Source organism: Fundulus heteroclitus, unplaced genomic scaffold (assembly GCF_011125445.2).
Source record: "Fundulus heteroclitus isolate FHET01 unplaced genomic scaffold, MU-UCD_Fhet_4.1 scaffold_58, whole genome shotgun sequence".
Taxonomy (NCBI): domain Eukaryota; kingdom Metazoa; phylum Chordata; class Actinopteri; order Cyprinodontiformes; family Fundulidae; genus Fundulus; species Fundulus heteroclitus.
In genome coordinates this window covers 1,533,419-1,552,407 of record NW_023397011.1, presented here as the reverse complement: position 1 = coordinate 1,552,407, position 18,989 = coordinate 1,533,419, and the positions used below count along the sequence as shown (strand labels likewise).

At 40.9% G+C, this 18,989-nt stretch overlaps 1 long non-coding RNA gene across 12 annotated transcripts; it reads left to right on the top strand.

Annotated features, from left to right (window-relative positions):
- Positions 1 to 6,357: 6,357 nt before the first annotated feature.
- LOC110368255 lies at positions 6,358 to 16,579 on the top strand. Of its 12 annotated transcripts, none has more exons than XR_004929835.1 (12): positions 6,358 to 8,577; positions 8,694 to 9,241; positions 9,784 to 9,890; positions 10,303 to 10,495; positions 10,645 to 10,734; positions 11,126 to 11,381; positions 11,492 to 11,645; positions 11,851 to 12,659; positions 12,804 to 13,963; positions 14,394 to 14,539; positions 14,686 to 14,982; positions 15,138 to 16,579. It is a non-coding gene; the product is annotated as an uncharacterized LOC110368255 (long non-coding RNA). The 12 variants fall into 12 exon arrangements; XR_004929838.1 differs by having other exon boundaries at positions 6,358 to 9,241; positions 12,377 to 12,397; positions 12,518 to 12,659; XR_004929830.1 differs by having other exon boundaries at positions 6,358 to 9,241; positions 11,851 to 12,397; positions 12,518 to 12,659.
- Positions 16,580 to 18,989: the final 2,410 nt, after the last annotated feature.

The window sequence follows — 18,989 nt, the reverse complement described above, 5'->3', positions numbered from 1 at the left end:
GTTGATAGATGCACATATTCAGTCGTGGATGATGAGGCAGGAAGTATGTATTGGGTACCGACAGAAAATAAATGTAAATGCTTCGTTTTTGTATAGCTCCTTTCTAGTTTTTTCGACCACTCAAAGCACTTTTACACTACATCACATTTACCATGCACACACATTCATATACTGAGCCTAAGTGCTCAAACATAAACTAACATTTTCACACATTTATACACAGGTGGAATAGCCACTGACAGCCACTGACAGTGGTGCGTTCCACAAAAATTGAGTGCACACCGAGATTATATTGTACATGGCAGGAGGTAGTTCCACATGATAGAATGAATACATAAAGAAATATGATCGTAACTATTAGAACTATTTTTGGAAGTAGATGTCATTACTGACATCAATGACCCAGTTTTGGTTATTTTTTACTGGTCTGTATGATAAAAATATATCATTCTAAAAATGAAATGAAGTAGCATTAAATCATTCTGTTAGCACCCTATGTTAACACTATCATCCTTTTTAGGTGGCACCATATGGGATGGCAATGTAAGATCTGCACGTTTGCGGATTCATCAAAAGGGGCACTTCTGAAGCACTATCGACTGAAACATGGCACCTTTGCTCGTGGATATACAGTACCATGTCTTCATTTAAACTGTCCTTGTTCCTTTAAGACCTTTAAGTGGCCTGCGTACACACTTGTATAGATCCCACAATTTGCAAGAAACTGAAGAGCGTGAAGTTGAGCAATCTTTCAGATGTAAAATTTGGGACTCACTGTATCTTAATACACAAGACTATTTCCAAAATATTAATTCCCACTTAAAAAGACATAAACCATAGACTGTGTTTTTGATGGATGTGATTTCAAGACAAACATATATGGGACTTATGCGACACATAGAAGTAGAAAGCACAGGTCCTAATCATGGAAAGATTTTAAGACCGATGTGATTGCAAAACATCCAAATTTGACCAACAATGAAATCTGCTTTCCTGTGTTGGAATCACATGGTCATGTGGACATAGACACCACTTTAGAGTTAGATTGTGAAAGAGACAGTGTTGGGCAAGCTACTATAAATGAAATAGAGAGAATTATTGGTTCTTTCTTGTTAAAACTGGAAAGCATCTATAACGTATCTGGCAAATGTGTTGATGACTTGGTGGAATAGCTTCATTTTATTTGTACATCGTCATCTCAGTAGTTTTACATCACTGGCTTTGCTTAATGTGGTGCCTAGTAAATCATATGCCATTTCTGGAAATAAACCAATTTCCTACCTCACTTTGGGGTTATTAAGGGAGTGTGCCTTTCTTGTTAATCCAGCCCTTCATTGCCAGCATGTTTAATTAGAACTACTGGTAGCTGGAATTCTTACATGATTCTAGCTATTGCAATGGATGTAACAAAACATGCTACAAAGTTGCTCCGCAGTTCAGGGAACGAGATGAGATGAGTTTATTTCCCAAAATTGTACAGTAATGCTTTGTCATTAAACGGATGGCTTCTCCATTAGATTTAGATGAGGTTATCTAAAGAGAGATTAATAAGCAACTGTCACAACAAACTTACATTTTCTTGTATTCTAAACAACTCATCAACTTTTTTTATTTAAACAAATATAAATGTTACTCCAGTTGCACATTTGCTGTGGACATCTTGACCTTGTTAGTTTGTAAGGTCGTGTGATAGTTAAGTAAACAAAGCTGATGCTCATCATCACACTGTTTGTTCTCCTTTTTGCCCCAAATTGGAATCGAAAAGAGAATTGATAAGGAATCGAATCGTTTCACAGAATCCATAAAGGAATCGGAATCGTGAAAATCTTTTCAATTCCCAACCCTAGTGAATTGGTAAATAAACTGTGTCACGCAAATCCTTTTAATGCAGCATTTGATCCATATGGTCCCTTTTCTTCAAAGTTTAAGAAAGGAAAATATTTCAAAGAAAACTTTAGTGTAATTGAGCCGGTAGAGTATATTTTAGATCCAGAGGGGAATTGCAGCTTTCAGTATGTGCCGGTTCTACAGTCCTTACAGCAATTATTGACTAATGAAGACATCGTTAACCATGTTTTGACTAAACAATAAAACATTTCTCATTTGGCATCCTTCCATGATGGTAAATATTTCAAGCTAAATGAACTTCATGCTAATGAAGAGTTCAGTGTTTCACTTATACTCTTCATAGATGATTTTGAAATCTGCAATCCTCTTGTAACTACACACAAAAAACATAAAGTCACAGCAGGGTACTGGGTACTTGCAGCCAACAAGATGGTAGAAATATAATGGGGATCAGCAGGTTTATTTCAGCTCAATGCTCAGTGTTGCCAGTAGTCTGCGATAACAAATTAATTGCCATTAGGCCAAATATGTTGCAACAGTAGAGGTTTAAACCAAATAAACTTAAATATATCCAAAAAAGACAAACTTAAACATCGATCTGTGGAAATACATTTCCCCAACATAATAGTTATAACTCAAATTATGTAAATATAGCATCACTTGGCTTAGACAATGCTAGAACTCAAATTGAGCACAGTTTCAACAAAATAGACTATAAGCAGAAAGTAGATTTGGCTAAATAAATACACTACACCATGGCGTCAGCCAGCGGCACACGCTTCAGATCACAACATGTATACATGACGTATAGCCCCGACACAGCGCACATGTGACACACTCATAGGAGATACCTTCTGTCAGAAAATTTAATTGACCAAAAATGATTTATGACCTCTTGATTTCCGTCCCCACCCCCATTTCCAGAATCCACATCCCTCCCCCACCTCCGGACCCATCCCCCACCCCCGGAGTTCACACCCTCCTGCACTTCACCCCGCCCCCGGTCGCCGCTCTCATAATATAAATGTGTCTGTATCAGCTGGATGAAGACGCCGACAAGCTATGAGGGCAGCAGTGGTCCTCAATTCAAGAATGGCAAAAATGTTAGTTTTTGGTCTGGCTTTTTTCCTGTTTTTTTTTCAGTTCCTCCTCTCACTCAGCTCACCCTGCACTCCCTCAGCAATCTGTCACACCTGTTGGGCACTAATTAGTCAGAACTCACTCCACCTGCCAGCCAAAGTGGTGAATACCTACATCACCTACATTGTGCCAAATAAATTCACCAAGAGGCATGAAGAAAATATTGATTCTTTGATGGAAAAAAATGTATTTGTCATTTGATTGGTAACAGTTTATGAGTTATGGTGGATGTCTGCATTTGTAACACATTCAAAAACTATACCCTACATTACGCACATTACAAAAACAAAACATGAATAATTATCGCTGTCTTACCTTTACTTATAAATGAAGTCCTTGCTGAGCTCTTTCCGCACAAAAATATCGGTCACTTTCCGGTAAAAGTCCTCTTTATCTTCTTCAGTTTTAAAAGTCTCTCAGTCTCAATGGAGATCACTGCCAGGGAAGAAAGCCTTCCTTGATCAGTCCTGTTCCGCTGTATGTTTAGAGTCTTTTTATTGCTTTACTTGTTCAGCATAACTTGTTAATAATATACCCAGAACTTGCTGTCACTTTACAGTTTTGGGATCACAAGTTGTGCCCCTGCCTAGAGGCCAAGGAACTGCTGGCCTCGCCTACAACCCGTTCTTTGCTGTATGATCGCCCAGCAGCGCACGAAAACATGTTACCTGCACACAGTTTGATGACCTGTGACAATTCGTAATCCACATACATTAAATTGTGGAAAATCAGTTCATAACTGTTTGAACAATTGAGTTTATGATCTAAAGACAGGAAGATGCATTTACAGAATGGAAGGCAGCGCAGTTAACATGGGGTTGCGCAATCCCAGGGGAGGCCAAGCTCGCCGCGGCCTCACCGGCTTCGCTATCAAGCGCCACCAAGGATTTACATGGAAAATAGTGAAAATTCTGCGATTTTAAAGAAAATATGATCAAAATTGATGAAATTAGATTAAAAATCAACACTTTATTACAAATGACTAGGTGAATCACAATTTATATCATGTTATCATCATTATATATTTTCTTTCTTTCCATGATGACAAGTGAGGCCTGGCCTCACTTGCCTTCCCTGACTGCACGTCACTGCTTGTTCTGATAAAAAGACCTTTTCAACCGGTACCCTCTTACCGGGTTTCACTTTCCATAGCTCTCTGTAGTCTATCTACCCCACCGAAAGAGCCGGGGTGCGAAGGCGTGTAATATACCTGTTTTATTAATTTTTATTTTTTTTTCAGCCATACCTTCCCACACACACACGTAGTTATGATGGACAGGAGGAATGCGGTGGGGTTTTATATATTTTTTATTGACATAATGAGTCAGGAAAGAAATTACATTAATTTATTATATCACAAACTAATTGTAGAAAACACTAATTTTATATATCACAAACTAATTGTAGAAAACACTCATTTAATATATATTAAAGAAAGAAAAGAGAGAAAACATGCATGCTTTGGTTTCAACAACCCCGCCAGTACTGCGAGGCGGCTAGAAGCTGATCTCTGAATTCAGGGCTTTCTTGAACCACCTGTTCATACACCTGATTGATAGGGTCATGCACCTGCTTGATCAGCGTCAATTCGTACAAGTAAGCTTGTGCTACCGCGCTGACTGTGTCGCTGTCTTGATGGATGTTGCAAGTGGCTAAAAACTGTTGAATGGCATCGATGAAACGTGCATTATAAAGTACTCGCATTACACGATAGTAATTGCTTTCAAAGAACCCATCCTCAAGATGCCTCCAACATTCAGGGTCTCTCAAACTAGGACTACATCCGTTCCACTTATCATGCATGTACTTGTTGATGGCGTGGTACAAAAAATGGTGCACCACAGTTTTCACTGCTCTGATGAAGCCGAAGCGGATCCATCCGTCGTTTTCATCTGCCCCGGTGTCAGCCTCTCCTTGGCCTGAGGGTAGTTGTGAGTTGCCGAGCTGCGTGTCCTCAGGCTGAGAAGGGTCTGGGAGGCTGGATCTCCTTGGCCGGAGGGTAGTTGTGAGTCCTGGGATACCCCCGGGTAGGCTGGATCTCCTTGGCCGGAGGATAGTTGTGAGTCCTGGGATACCCCCGGGGAGGCTAGATCTCCTTGGCCGGAGGGAAGTTGCGAGTCCTGAAGCTGTGAATCTTCCTCCTGGGTCTCTGACAGAGACGGCATGGCAGGAAGCCTGGCAGGAAGCCTGGAATTCTTATCACATAAAACAAAGATCTCTCGGTGTAGGTTCACACCTCCGGGGGGCCTGGACCAGTCGACGGTATGCCTCTGCAGCGATGTGGGGAGACTCTCGCTGTCACTCTGGGGAGAAGTCGATTCAGGAGTTGGCGAGGATTTGGGTGAAGGTGGGTGGTACGGTCCCGGGAAGAATTTGGCGCTGTCCCGGGAGCCATGCTGCGGTGATGCTAAGCAGTTGAACCGGGAACCGAAGCGGTTAAAGCGGTTGAAGGAGACGGCGGTGGAGTAGGACCACTGCTAACCGCTTAGTTCCTCATGGTTTGCTCATGTTAGAAGTCTGGTCAGTGAAGTTGCATGGAGTCCCCGATGTTTTTTATACTGAGAAGGGGTGTGGTTAATGTTGAAGTTAGGGCCGGTATCGGCTGTTGTGAGGAGGCGGGTCTAAAAAGCCAGCGCTTTCTTGACCGCCAAAATGTCTCTCCAGTTGCGACAGTCGCGAAACAGCGTTGAAATCCGGTCTGCTATTGCAGTCATCTTGTCACGCCATGCATCAAAGGGAATGGTTAACAAGGTTCTGAACATGCCGCAGTCTGCATTATAATAGTCGCACAAAAATAACCGGGTTTTTTTATCTTGAGCCTGTCTCAGACTTGCAAGTAAAAACCATCGGTGGGTAACCCCCGTCTTTGATTGCCATGTTGCTGAGAAGATCCTATTTGTTGAATCTGTGTCAGTTTTGTTCAGGCGGGTCAGCACCCACTTGCAGCGCTTAATGGCGGTTGAATCCATGATTCCGTCATCGGTTTCTTGATGAGTCCGCTTGCGGCGTTTAGCGATGGGTGAATCCCTGATTGCGTCATCGGTTTCTTGATTCACAGCGGGTTCCAAAGACCATTCTTCTTGCAGAGGTAGGGTCGGAGGCATCTGAGTTCTGCATAAAGAGAGCATAACCTTGCGAGGGGTCTGCTGAGCTTGCCAAACACTGTCCTGATAGTTGTAGATCGTGACGGGTGTGTCGGAAATTATAGATTCAAGCTTGGTTGTTTCGGACGCAATGTTGAAAAGGATTCAATTACTATCGAGGCTTGAGAAAAGGGCCTTATACAATGAGAGCTGCGACCGGGGGCGAGGTGAAGTGCGGAAGGGTGTGAACTCCGGGGGTGGGGGATGGGTCCGGAGGTGGGGGAGGGGTGTGGATTCCGGAAGTGGGGGATGGGGCCGGAAATGGGGGAGGGGCCGGAAATCAAGGGATCATAAATCATTTATCAACTCGATTAATTAAAATTTGACAGAAGGTATCTCATATGAGTGTGTTATGCGGCGAAAATCCAAACCGTAAGTAAACAGTTTTAACTTATGAAGACCAAAAGATCTCAAATACTTATCTTTCAGCAGCTCGTACTAACAAACGCAATGTGTAATCAATAAAAAAAGCACCAAATGTGCTTTGTTAATTGATTAAACACAGGACATTGTTGGAGTTCAGGTGCCAGGGTAAGTAATCGACTTCTGGATGTAACAGGTTTTGCTTCTGCAAACAATCTACATTCCTCTGGAAATGACTCCTGTTGAGCACACTGAAAAATGGTCCTTTCAGCTGCCTGATACTCTTCAGTGTCAGGTGAAGATGTTGAGAACACCTGCCCTCAAAGTTCTTTAATAGTAGAATACAAGAGCTTGTGAACTGTTGCATCCTGACAGGTCGGAGTGGAGGTGGTAGCTGTTCCACAGAAGCCAGTCTTTCGGTGCTCAGCTTCATCAACACAGGGCCCAGAGCCCGGCTCCTCTGGCCCTTTGTCAGGACTGTCGTGCAGAAAGCTAGGCCTGTTAGCCCACCGATTTGGTACCTTCAGTTCAATCAGGTTCTTTCACCTCATCAAGTCATCCGTTGAATTACTCCAGAGTTTACATAGCGCCAGGTACAGTTTTCTGTTAACTCCTGTATCTCAGCTATCCTGGCTCCTACAAAAACTTTATAGCGGCAGGACTGTGAGCTCAACCAGGTGAGGACAGTTGTTGAGTCAGACCATAAAACTATCCTTCTGATAGGTGAGGTAAGTTCTTTCTTCAGGATGCTGGCCAGCTGGGCTGCTCCACAGAGGTCTAGGCGGGGAATAGAGAGGGTACATTTTGGGGCTACACGGGAGTGAGCAAGGATGAAGGTGAGGTGAACCTGACCGGTGCGGTCTTCAGTACTCATATATGCAATGGCTCCATAAGCTTTCTCAGAGGCATCTGCGAAGATATGTACTTCACGGGTAGTCTCTTTTAAGTTGGCATTAGCAGGTACATAAGCGCGTGGGAGAGTAAGGTGATGTAGAAACTGAAGCTCCGTCTCCCAATCCGACCAAGCTTGAAGGAGTGCAGATGGGAGGTTTGAGTCATCCCAACTGTGCTTCTTATCCCACAGCTGTCTGAGTAGGAGCTTCGCTCGAGTGGTAAAGGGTAACAGATATCCCAAAGTGTCATACTGTGAGGCTAGAACCCTATAGATATTTTGGAGAGTTGGCATCTCATAAGACACAGTCCTGTGCTTATAGCCCAATGAGTCTGTATTCCAAATCCAGTTGAGTCCAAGTGTTGTCTCCAAAGGGTGGGATTTGTATTCTGCCAACCACAGATCCAGGCTTTGTGATCTAGCTTCAGTAGGCAAATGGCTCGGAGCACTTGGATCATTGCAAGCCCACTGTTGTAACTCAAAGCCGGCATATTTTAGCAAATCTCTCAGGCGGTCCACAAGGGCTTCGGCTTCCTCTGGTGAGGCAACACTCTGTAGGCAGTTATCCACTTCTCAATGGATAATCCAAGGCTGTCATCAGGCTGGTTGTGTTCCATCATGTGGTGCTGCAAAGCAAATGTTGCACAGAGGGGACTTGAGATGGTCCCAAAGGGCAGGACCTGCCACTCAGATTTTGGGAATCATGTCCACCTTGAGATCCCGCCATAGGAACTTCAATATGAGGCGATCTTCTGGGAGGAGAAGAACTTGAATCTGCAAGCCTGTGTACGTGTCACACAGTGGAAATTTGTTTTATTGTGATAGTGTGATTATGTAAATATGTGTGCATGATTTCTCTTTTATTGCATGCTTTTACTGTTGTGTTGTTTTGATCCACTGTGGACTCTGAGAGGACAAATTACCTGATGATGGCCACCTGTGGAGTTGTGGGTGTGCCTGGAAGCAGCCTATGAGCTGCCAGAACACTTAAAGGGTGAAGAACTCACTACAGGAAGAGAAGGGGAAGCAGGTCATAACAGCCAGGTGTGGTGGGAGGAGAGACTAAGTGACCGCCAAGTGTAAGCAGACTGATTAGCACGACGTGGACCATCTCTGCAGCAGGAACAGAGTGCAAAGGAAAACAAAGCGTTGGATTGGCAGCGGGGCAGACGTGAAACTCTGCCCGCATCCGTGAGTAAACGTTTTCCACTGACATCTGCAGGGTTTTGCCACGTCGGAAGGGTCGCAGCAAAGATCCGTTGGCTCCACAAACAACGCTTCTGGCCAGCATGTGTTTGTATTTGCAGGAGTCCAGTGGCGAGTGAGAGGCGCTTGGGGGCGGACCACAGCAAGGACGCGGTGTGACTGGACCAACCCTGAGACGGCTGTGGGGTGGAACTAAGAACTGACTTTCTTTGTGAACTCTGCGGCTGTGACAATTATCCTGGACTGGAAGCCTCCTGTTTTTAGTTGTTTTACTGATTTAAAATTATTTGAAGAAAACATTTTATTGTGTTTTTAGCTTTTTAAGAGACTGGTTTTATGAGAAATAAAAACCCTCCATTTCAACCTGATCTGTTCTCTGTTCCCTGGGTTCTGACTCACTAGCTCCCTCTAATTGTGAAAGGACCTATCGTAACACTAAGCTACCAACTTAGTGCTTACATGCGCATCCAACTCCATCATCAAGTTTGCGGACGACACTACGGTGATTGGTCTCATCAGCAACAACGATGAGACCATAGATATCCATAATAAAGGCTAGATGTCTTACGGCGCAGTCTCCAACGTCATCACCGGCGGCCATCTTGCCTCAGGCAAGCTTTCTGGCGTGCTCTGTGGTACCTAATGTAAGGTGAGTGATCAGCACGAACACAAATACTCTTATCTCATTGAATTCTTGACGGATTTACAAACAGTTTGGTTTCTTACAAACGTTATGAACGTGGCTATAATTCTTGATGCTTGAACATGTCGAAATTGCATTTTCTTGTCGAAAAATGACTTAATCGTGCAGCATAGTTGTGCATCATGGCTACTTGCGCAAGTTATCAAGGCTGAGACCACTGGTCAATTATATAGGTTTACTCACACCAATAACGATTGTATGACAATTAATCTTTGTTGTAAATTACAATCTTTGTGGATGTGGTTGTAGTTATTAGTTGGCTAATAACAATAATCTGAGTGTTGTTGTATGTTCGTTATTAGCCTAACGTTAGCTGGCTAATAACAAGAAGCTGCGAAGTGAGACCTAACGTTAGTAAGTTAGCAGCTAACGTTACAGTTTAGCTAGCTGCTAACGTTAACGAGCAACTTTACATCAGTGGAAGAGGCAGAATTGCACATGATTTCCAATCGATTTGGTTTGTCAAAACATCTTACATTATGTTACAGGAATTTGCTGGGTTTATTAAAAGGAAGATGCCAGACTTTTGTGCAGCCTACGGATGCTCCAATCGCCGTAGTGTCAAAACGAGAGCCAGTGGGATCACCTTTCACATGTAAGATATGACATTATGATTTGTATTTGGGATAATTGTTAGTTACTTAGTGGATGTATGTACAATACAGGCTCTGTTACACAGGAACAGCGGGGCTATGACATAATAGTACTACAAGATTGTTGTTGACTCAAAGCTTTTATGAGTTTGTATTAGTTTTGTTTGGACAACTTTTTATAAGTGGTTTAGTGTGGTTGTGTTATTCTCAAGTACATACATACATACATACATACATACATACATACATACATACATACATACATACATACATACATACATACATACAATTACTAAAAAAAAATTGTATTTAGGTGTGTATTTTTGTGCTTACCCTTAATGTTGAAAGAAGGAAAAAGGTTTGGAAATGTTGACAATAATTTATACATCTGGGAACATTTCTCACGTTTTTAAGGTTTCCCAAAAACGGAAAGATGAGGAGGCTGTGGGAACTTGCCCTAAGAAGGGACGGTTTTGTTGCAAATGACAGGACTCTGCTTTGCAGTGAGCACTTCAGGAGTGAGGATTTTGACCGAACAGGGCAGACTGTCCGACTTAAAGATGGTGTTGTGCCAAACATTTTCAACTTTCCAGCTCATCTTCAAAAGGTATCATTGAAATTTAATCACATATTGATATACCAATCTTATACACCGTGAATTATTGTTGGTCACTTTCGTTTTTGTTTATGCAAGTTATATAATGTGTTGTTTAGTAGCACCTTTTAGAACCTCAAAACTTCTTTACTTAATTTTAGCTAGTAGCCACAAGAAACACAACCACCTCTAGAAGAGTGGAAGACAACCTGCCAATGGACTTGTCCCAGGGTGTACCTTAACCTGATGTTGTGAGTGTTTGCATGTGGTTTGTTAAAAACAGTTTGTTATATTAAATCCTTTATCTTATAAAAAGTTTTAGAAGTATGGGCTATCTGACTACGTCGCTCATAAACTTTAATTTATAAACATGTGTGAACATTGAAACTAAACCCAAGGGTAGGCAACCTTTACAATCAAAAGAGACATTTTTTTACAGAGCCACAAAACATATTTTGCCTTATAAGTGGACAAGCCTATACAATTTCTTAAATGTATGCTGTTGTGTTTTCTGTCGGAGAATTGGATTATCTTGTATTTTGGCTCACAGAATTGAAAAGTTAACATTTAATTCTTAAAAAAGTAAGTAATTCATATACCACTACTATTTATATATTTTTTTATATTTCTGCATAACAACAGGGAGCCACTGGAGAGAGGGGTTTGAGCTGCAAGCGGCAGGCCACTGACCACTTGTATGCATTGCCTGCTTGCCCTAAGGCTATAAAAGCCAAACTTGAAGAAGCCTCAGCAACCGTGAGGAAACTTCAGCGGGAGAAGAGTAATGCCTTGAGGAGAGAAAAGAGGGCCAAGATGAACATGCGGGCTCTTCTGGAGGAATTGAAGGAGAAAAATCTAATCAATGAAGAGCTAAGAGACAACCTTGAATGCTATTTAGGTAAAATAAAAATATTACATTGAATATTTTGTGTATTTTATGTTCTTTATTGACTTCCTAGTTACTATTAAAAAGATACTTACTGAATCACTTTGCTAATTCAATTACAGATCTTCCAGTTCATCTCCTGTCGAGGCAGGGCGTAGAGTACACCAAGGCCCAGAGAGATTTTGCACTTACGCTCCATCTGCATGGTCCAAAGGCCTATCACTACCTGAGAGATACCCTGCATATTCACCTGCCACACCCCAGTTCGTTGCAAAGGTATTCTTCATGATGTCTAATTTTATATTGAATTACATTAAGCACTACAGACAATAATATCATGAATGGTTAAACTTACTGATCTAACAGCTCATGTCTCACATATTGATATTATAGCAATTTTTTGTCTATCTAGTGTCTACATTTGGGATGCTTGTGTTGGTGGTTAAATGTCTACTTTTTAATTGAGAACTCAGCCACTCAGGTGGCTGAGTTCTCTTGATGCCAGACCTGGTCTCAATAAAATGATGTTGGACATGCTGGAAAGACGGCGTCAGGAAGATGAGGTCAAGTACGGATGTGTCACTCTGATGCTGGATGCCATGTCCATCAAAAATCACATCCAGTATGACCCTCAGACACAAACAATGTTTGAATATGTGGACATGGGGGATCGATTGAATGAGACTGACATGGCTTCCGAAGTTCTTGTGTTCATGGTGGTTGGGCTTCAAGGTTATTGGAAAGCTCCGATTGCATATTATTTAACCAAGTCCCTCACACCACAATCACAGACAGTCTTAGTACAGCATGCATTGGAAGAGTTGCATCGTCGTCGGATAAGAGTGGTGTGCATGACAATGGATGGACATGCATCCAATGTCAGTATGTGCACTCAACTTGGGTGCGATCTAAAAGCAGACCCCTGTGAGCCATTGAAGACCCATTTTCCACATCCAGTAACCAATGACAATGTTTTTGTTATGATGGACGCTTGCCACATGCTGAAGCTGACACGCAATATGTTGCAGGTACATGCTCATTGTTTCAAATATCTGCTCTGATCGAGTCTCTCTGCTTTTTATACATTTTGATTGTATTTACATAATTGTGCAGAATATAGTGCTTTACAAAAAAATCTGATTCTGCAGGCATACGGCCCCATTGGAAGCATAAATGGCAGTATCAATTGGAAGTACATAGTCCATCTGAACAATGTCCAAAAGAACTAGACTACATGCTGCCAATAGAGTCACAGATAAGCATGTGAACTTTTCTAATCAGAAGATGAAGGTATGTTTGTATGATGCTTAATGTATAGAGGGCCGCAGTAGTAATGGGCTCTAGGGCTATATTGTTTTTATTTTATTTTATATATACTTTTTGATGTTTGTAGCGCTTATAGGCACTTAATTTCTCCTTTTAAACTTAATCAAGGTCTCCCTGGCTGCTCAGACTTTGAGTAGCTCTGTAGCAGTGGCGCTCTGCACATTGCAGGAGGTGGGCTATGCAGAGTTCAAAGATTGTGAGGCTACTGCAGAATTCATAAAGGTAATGCAGCAAGGGATTTGCATTGTTGACCAAAATCATATTCAACATTTGAGTGAATTATTGCTTTAACCCATTTAATCCTTTAACTCTCACCTTCCATTTGTGGTTTGTCTGTAGGTGATATTTAAAATGTGAATGTCACCAGAATTAACCCTGTATCTTTTTTATTTTATTTTTTTTCTCAATTTAGGCATCAAAAACAATTAAATAATTAATGACCATCCTCAAATTCAACAATATGCAAGAAGTTGGATAAAACTCTTTATTCCTACCTCATACTTACATCAAAAGCCCCCTTATTGCCACATCTCAGATTTACAGGTTTAAAGCAGTGCAGTAATTTATTAAAAAAATGCATAGCCACAGAGGAAATTGAGAGAAATCATACTATGCCTTATAGTTTGGTGTTTACTATCTGATACTTGTTGACACTCAGTTACAGTGATATTTTTTAGTGCTTCTAGTAAATTTTGATATTTGTTTATAGATAACAGACAGGCTGTTTGACATCTTGAACAGTCGCAATCCCAGAGGCAAAGGCTTCAAAGCCCCCCTCAGTTCTACGAATTGGACAAGCACCAGGGAGTTCTTGTCAAAAGCCAGGGGATACTTGCTCACTTTGAAGATGGAAGATGGCAAACCCCTTTACCGAACAAAGAGGTCTTTTAAAATAGTGACTGTTGTATTGATGATGCACTGACACCATTTGTAGTCGCCAATACCCAGTACAAATCCTTTTATCATAATTAAATGATCAGAATGAGACTGCTGATTTAGAAAATATGGGTTTATTATATTCTGTTAGATTTATACAAGTAGTCATATTAAAAGTCATTAAATTATCCAAGGTAATACTCCACTGGTTTCAGTGCATCCCTCAAGTCCATGAGTTAATGAGATGCTTTGTTCTCTTATTTATCTATCTGCTGCATCGAGTTCAGATGCTCTGTCCTCCTGTTTGCATCGAGTTCATGAGATGCTCTGTCCTCCTGTTTGCATCGTGTTCATGAGATGCTCTTTTCGGTCTGCGTCAAGTTCATAAAGTGGTACGTATTATTAATATAATACTATCTTGCTCCAACGTGTTTGCAGTTTGCAAATTTGTTTCAGTTCGAATTGTCTTGTATTCAGTTTTTTCCTCCCCAGATGCCGGTGTCAAAGAGGTATGTATTGGATGGTCTGCATGTTGTGCTGTGAATTGATTCAAGAAGGTTTTGTGTCCCTAAAATAAATCTTAAGCATTCTAAACCTCACATTGATTATACTTTTAAGGTCAGGGATTCAAACTAGTCAGCTTTATGCCCTGCCGCCCCCCAAATGTGGCAATGAAGTGAATTGTGTGAAATGTGGATTTGTGTCTGCCCTGAGAAGTGCTTCTCTTGGAGCATTCACTATTTTCACCTTGTACTGTTAGTTTGAATTCTTGTGTCCTGTTTTGGCAGGATCATCATAGTAAAACAGTATTTGCTTTTGAAGGTTCCTCTCTGTCCTTGGCTTCATCATAAACATTGACACCTTGATGTTGATGGTTCCTGCGCTGCTTGAAGGACAACGATATGTCCTGACTTATAGGTTCAGCTAGGACCACTTGGAGCTTCTCTTCAACTCCATCAGAGCATCGGGTAGGGTTCATTTAGATTTACCAGCCGCAACACTGAGTCACACAAAGTGTCAGTAAAAGCTTGTATGCTGTTTTGTTTGTCTGTCTTTTTAAAGCATGTGTTGAATATCTTTGTACTATACTCATACACTTTGTGTTTTTCTTAAGGGGGCTGGAATAACAATCCTAATGCCAGCCAGTTCAAGTACATTTTCAGGAAGCTGATGGCCCGGTGTGGGGTTGTCAAATCATGCAGAGGCAATGTGACTGCACAGGATGACACAGAGTCCCTACCAGCTGTCATTGACACCTCTACTAGCCTGTCAGCTGTAGATATGTCCTCTGCAGCAGGCGGAGAAGATCTTCCATCCCCGTTTGCTGACATTCCTGCACTAGTACATGACCACAGCTACCTTCCTGTCCGCTTTAATGGTCTTGTGGACAACGCTCTCGTGTACATTTCAGGTAAAGGCTGACTAAGTCGATTCTGCCTACAACCGATGGTGCCAATAGTCAAAATCTGAGTGAAATCAATCTCACAATGGTCCAAAAAGATAAATGTTCCCTTAATTTCCCCATGGTTATTATAAATTATTTTAATATACCAACTCTTATTTCAGGATTTGTTGTGCGACGGGCTCTGAAAAAGCTGTCCTGTGATGTCTGCCGTGCCAGCTTGGTAACAGATGCTGCATCTGCCATCAAGGACCAGAGCTACCACCTGCTGAAGTTGAAAAACAACGGAGGTCTGGTGATTCCATCAGAAGGCACAGTGATGATAGTCAGGGCAGCAGAGTGGGTCATTCGTCAGACCTCATGTACCAGACGATCACAGCCCATCAAAGAGCTAGAGGTCATGTACATTGTACGGAAGAGGATAGGGTCAGAGGATGTGTTTGTGCTCAGAGAGCACATCGGAGAAACACAGTATGGCATAGACAGCCACCACCATACGCTGTTAACGTTGGTTGTGTCCTTGTTTTTTAAGTTAAGGCTGCACCACATTGCCAAAATAACTAATCTTAGCTTACAGAGCAACAACATGCGACAGAAACTCAATAAAAGCGTCCTTTTCAAAGGGCATTAGCCAAACTATGTTTTTTGGGTCATTTTTTAAATCTCTGTCTTCCATGTGTATACCATCACAGTAGTGTAGGTGGGGATTTCAACTTGCTACATCTATATATATATACTTGTGAAGGGGACTATTGTACCAATTTTAATAGCAAATAAATGTCACTTTTATAATGGTTTAAAAATAGGAACTTTTGTGAAATTACCCCTGATATATAATTCGAATAGTCTACATGAAACTTCAAAGTGTTACCTTTAATTTGAAACCTGGATTATGCTTCTACACCAAGAGGTTGCCACACAATAAGCTTTTTTTGTCAGTATTTCATATTTTATTATAACAGTAATATTCATATTAAAAGTATGTATGTAAATATAAATAAATTAGGACTGTGAAATAATTAATCACACCCAAATAAGTGTTTAATGTTGCCACTCTGTATACTGAGTTTTAATAGCATATATTGATTTAACATAAATACCTTGTGCATGTGTATATTTATTGCACCTGTAAGTTTTATTCAATGTTCTTTTCATTCCATGGTTTTAATTATTCATGAGTGTGCGGTGTGATAACTACATGTCTTACTTTTGTTTAACAAACCAAACAGTTTGAGAATCGTTAGACAATTGAAGAAGTTATGGTTATTTAAGTATACATGCGCCATTGAAACACAATGTTACGAATGAGCGAGCTGCCTGTGGCAAGATGGCCGCCACGTGCAGATGTCGACCCCCATTGGCCAGCAGCGCGGACGAGACATCTAGCCTTTATTATGAATATCTATGGATGAGACAGCCTACAGGGAGGAGATCAAGCACCTGGCCACATGGTGCACTGAAAATAACCAGCCCCTCAACACCACCAAAACAAAGGAGCTCATCGTGGACTTAAGAAAAGATTCAAGAGGCACGCACGACCATAGACATAATATAAGAGTAGACGCGTCATTGGGCGGGTTCTGCCTATGCTGCGATGCGTCAGAGCGTCCGCCATCTTAAATGTGGCAAATCTGCAGTTACTCAGTCACTTAAACAGTATCGGAGGGACTTTAATCTCTGAATGTACTTTGTATTCGTAGTATTTTGTTTGTAATATTACAAGTTTATTTTCGTATCCCTTTAGCTTTATTCTCCTGAATTTATTCTCCTAAAGAATAAAAATATTTAAAATAATCTAACCTGGCCCTATTACTCCAGGAGTGAAATAATTCTGCAAACTGTGTGTATTCTGGAAATGTTCCCCCTTAATTCTCATGATATGATGTTTTTATCATAACATTATCACTTTTGTGTTTGTTTGTTTATTTTTACTTTATTGACCTAGGACTTTTTTCTCTCATTTTATTAATTTTACCTCTTTAATACTCACCCAAAAAGTCTGTTCCTAAAGGTTCACAAGTGACACGGTTTTATGAAATAATGAAGACAACAATGTTTAGATTTAACAAATCGATCCTCATAACATATACACACACAAATATAAATATATATATGTATATATATATATATATATATATATATATATATATATATATATATATATATATATATATATATATATATGTGTGTGTGTGTGTGTGTGTGTATTTATTGCAGCACAGGAATGAGGCATCTTCTCTGATCCACATTCACAATAACAGAACTGAACTTTTTTCTGCCACATACAATATGGCGGTGACGTTGACGTGCGAACCTGCGCCCTATGACGCGTCTACGTATATGATGTCTGTGCGCACGACACCATCCACATCAATGGAATGGCTGTTGAGTGTGTCTCTAGTTTCAAGTTTGTGGGGACTCATATCTCAGCGGACATGTCCTGAACAACCAAAACCTCCTGCCTGGTCAAGAAGGCTCACCAGCGCCCAGTGTTGTATAGTAAAGAAGTAAAAATACTTCACTACTGTACTTAAGTATATTTTGGAGTACTTTATACTTTTCTCGAGTATAAAATTTTTTGATTACTTTTACTTTTACTTCACTATATTTCTGAACTTAAATGCATACTTTTACTCCAATACATTTTCAATGTTTGGTTTAGTTACTCGTTACAAAAAGAGAGAGAGAGAGACTCACGCACGCAAGTGTTTTGACCCCACCTACTGATTGACTGCGACAAAGTCGGGACTTGCCTGGGCTTGTTCATCACCACCAACAGGAAAAGAAGCTGGTTCAGTGGTAGGGCAGGTTAAATTAACCTTGTGGTATAGGTAAAGCATCTAATAGCAGAGAGTTCTAATTTTCTTAACTAAATGAGAACCTGCAGGTGTATCTATAAGCAGGTTTACCACTTCCTGTAAGTTAACTAAGCCTGGTTTATCACTTAACCATGTTCTTAGTATACCACCTGGTCTAAATTTTGTCTGCACTTGGTTGTGTACAATTTTAAAGTGCATAGCACTGACCTTCCTTGAAGAAGGAAAACTGAATGCTTACAAAAAGGTTGTATTTTCTGTCTAAACTTAGTCTAAATTTCTCCTGCACTTGGCTGTTTATATTATTTTAAGTAAATTTGACTTTCAAAGTTTACCAAAATCTAAACAATGTCATTCAAACTGCATTTGCCATGTTTTACTTTTTACTTATACTTTTCATTATATTGCTTGAGTACATCTATTTTTACATTAACTTTCATACTTAAGTACAAGACATTTCAGATACTTTAAGACTTTAACTCAAGTAATATTTTAGTCAGTGACTTGGACTTTTACCAAAGTCATATTTTGGAGCGGTACCTATACTTTTACTTGACTCTGAGATTTCAGTACTTTATACAACACTGCCAGCGCCTCTTCTTCCTGAGGACACTGAGGAAAAATCAGCTATCCTCGACTATCCTGGTAAACTTCTATTCCTAAGCATCCTGACCAACTGTGCAACAGTGTGGTATGAGAGCTGTACTGTGGCAGAGTGCAAGGCACTGCAGTGGGTGGTGAATGCCGCCCAATACTTTCCTAGGACTCCACTACCCACCATTGAGCACATCCAGAAGAAACGCTGCCTACATCGAGCTCGCAGCATCCTTAAGGACTGTTCAAACCCAGCCCACAGACTGTTTTCTCTCCTGCCCTCCGGCAGGCATTTCAGGTGCCCCCGGACCAGAACCAACAGACTAAAGAACAGCTTTTTCCCCAGAACTGTCTCTTTATTGAACGCTAACCCTCACTGATAGACTCTCCTCTCCCTCCTCACACCTACCTCCATTTTGTTATTCTGTTATTTACAAGACTGTAATGTTCACCTGCACTCCTGACTGTTACTATTGTAACAACTGTTCACATGCATCTTGCACTACTATGACTGAATATTGTTTTGCACTGCTGACTGTTTATTCACAGTACCAATTATTTACATATACATTTGCAATACCGTACTTTAACTGTAATATGCAATAA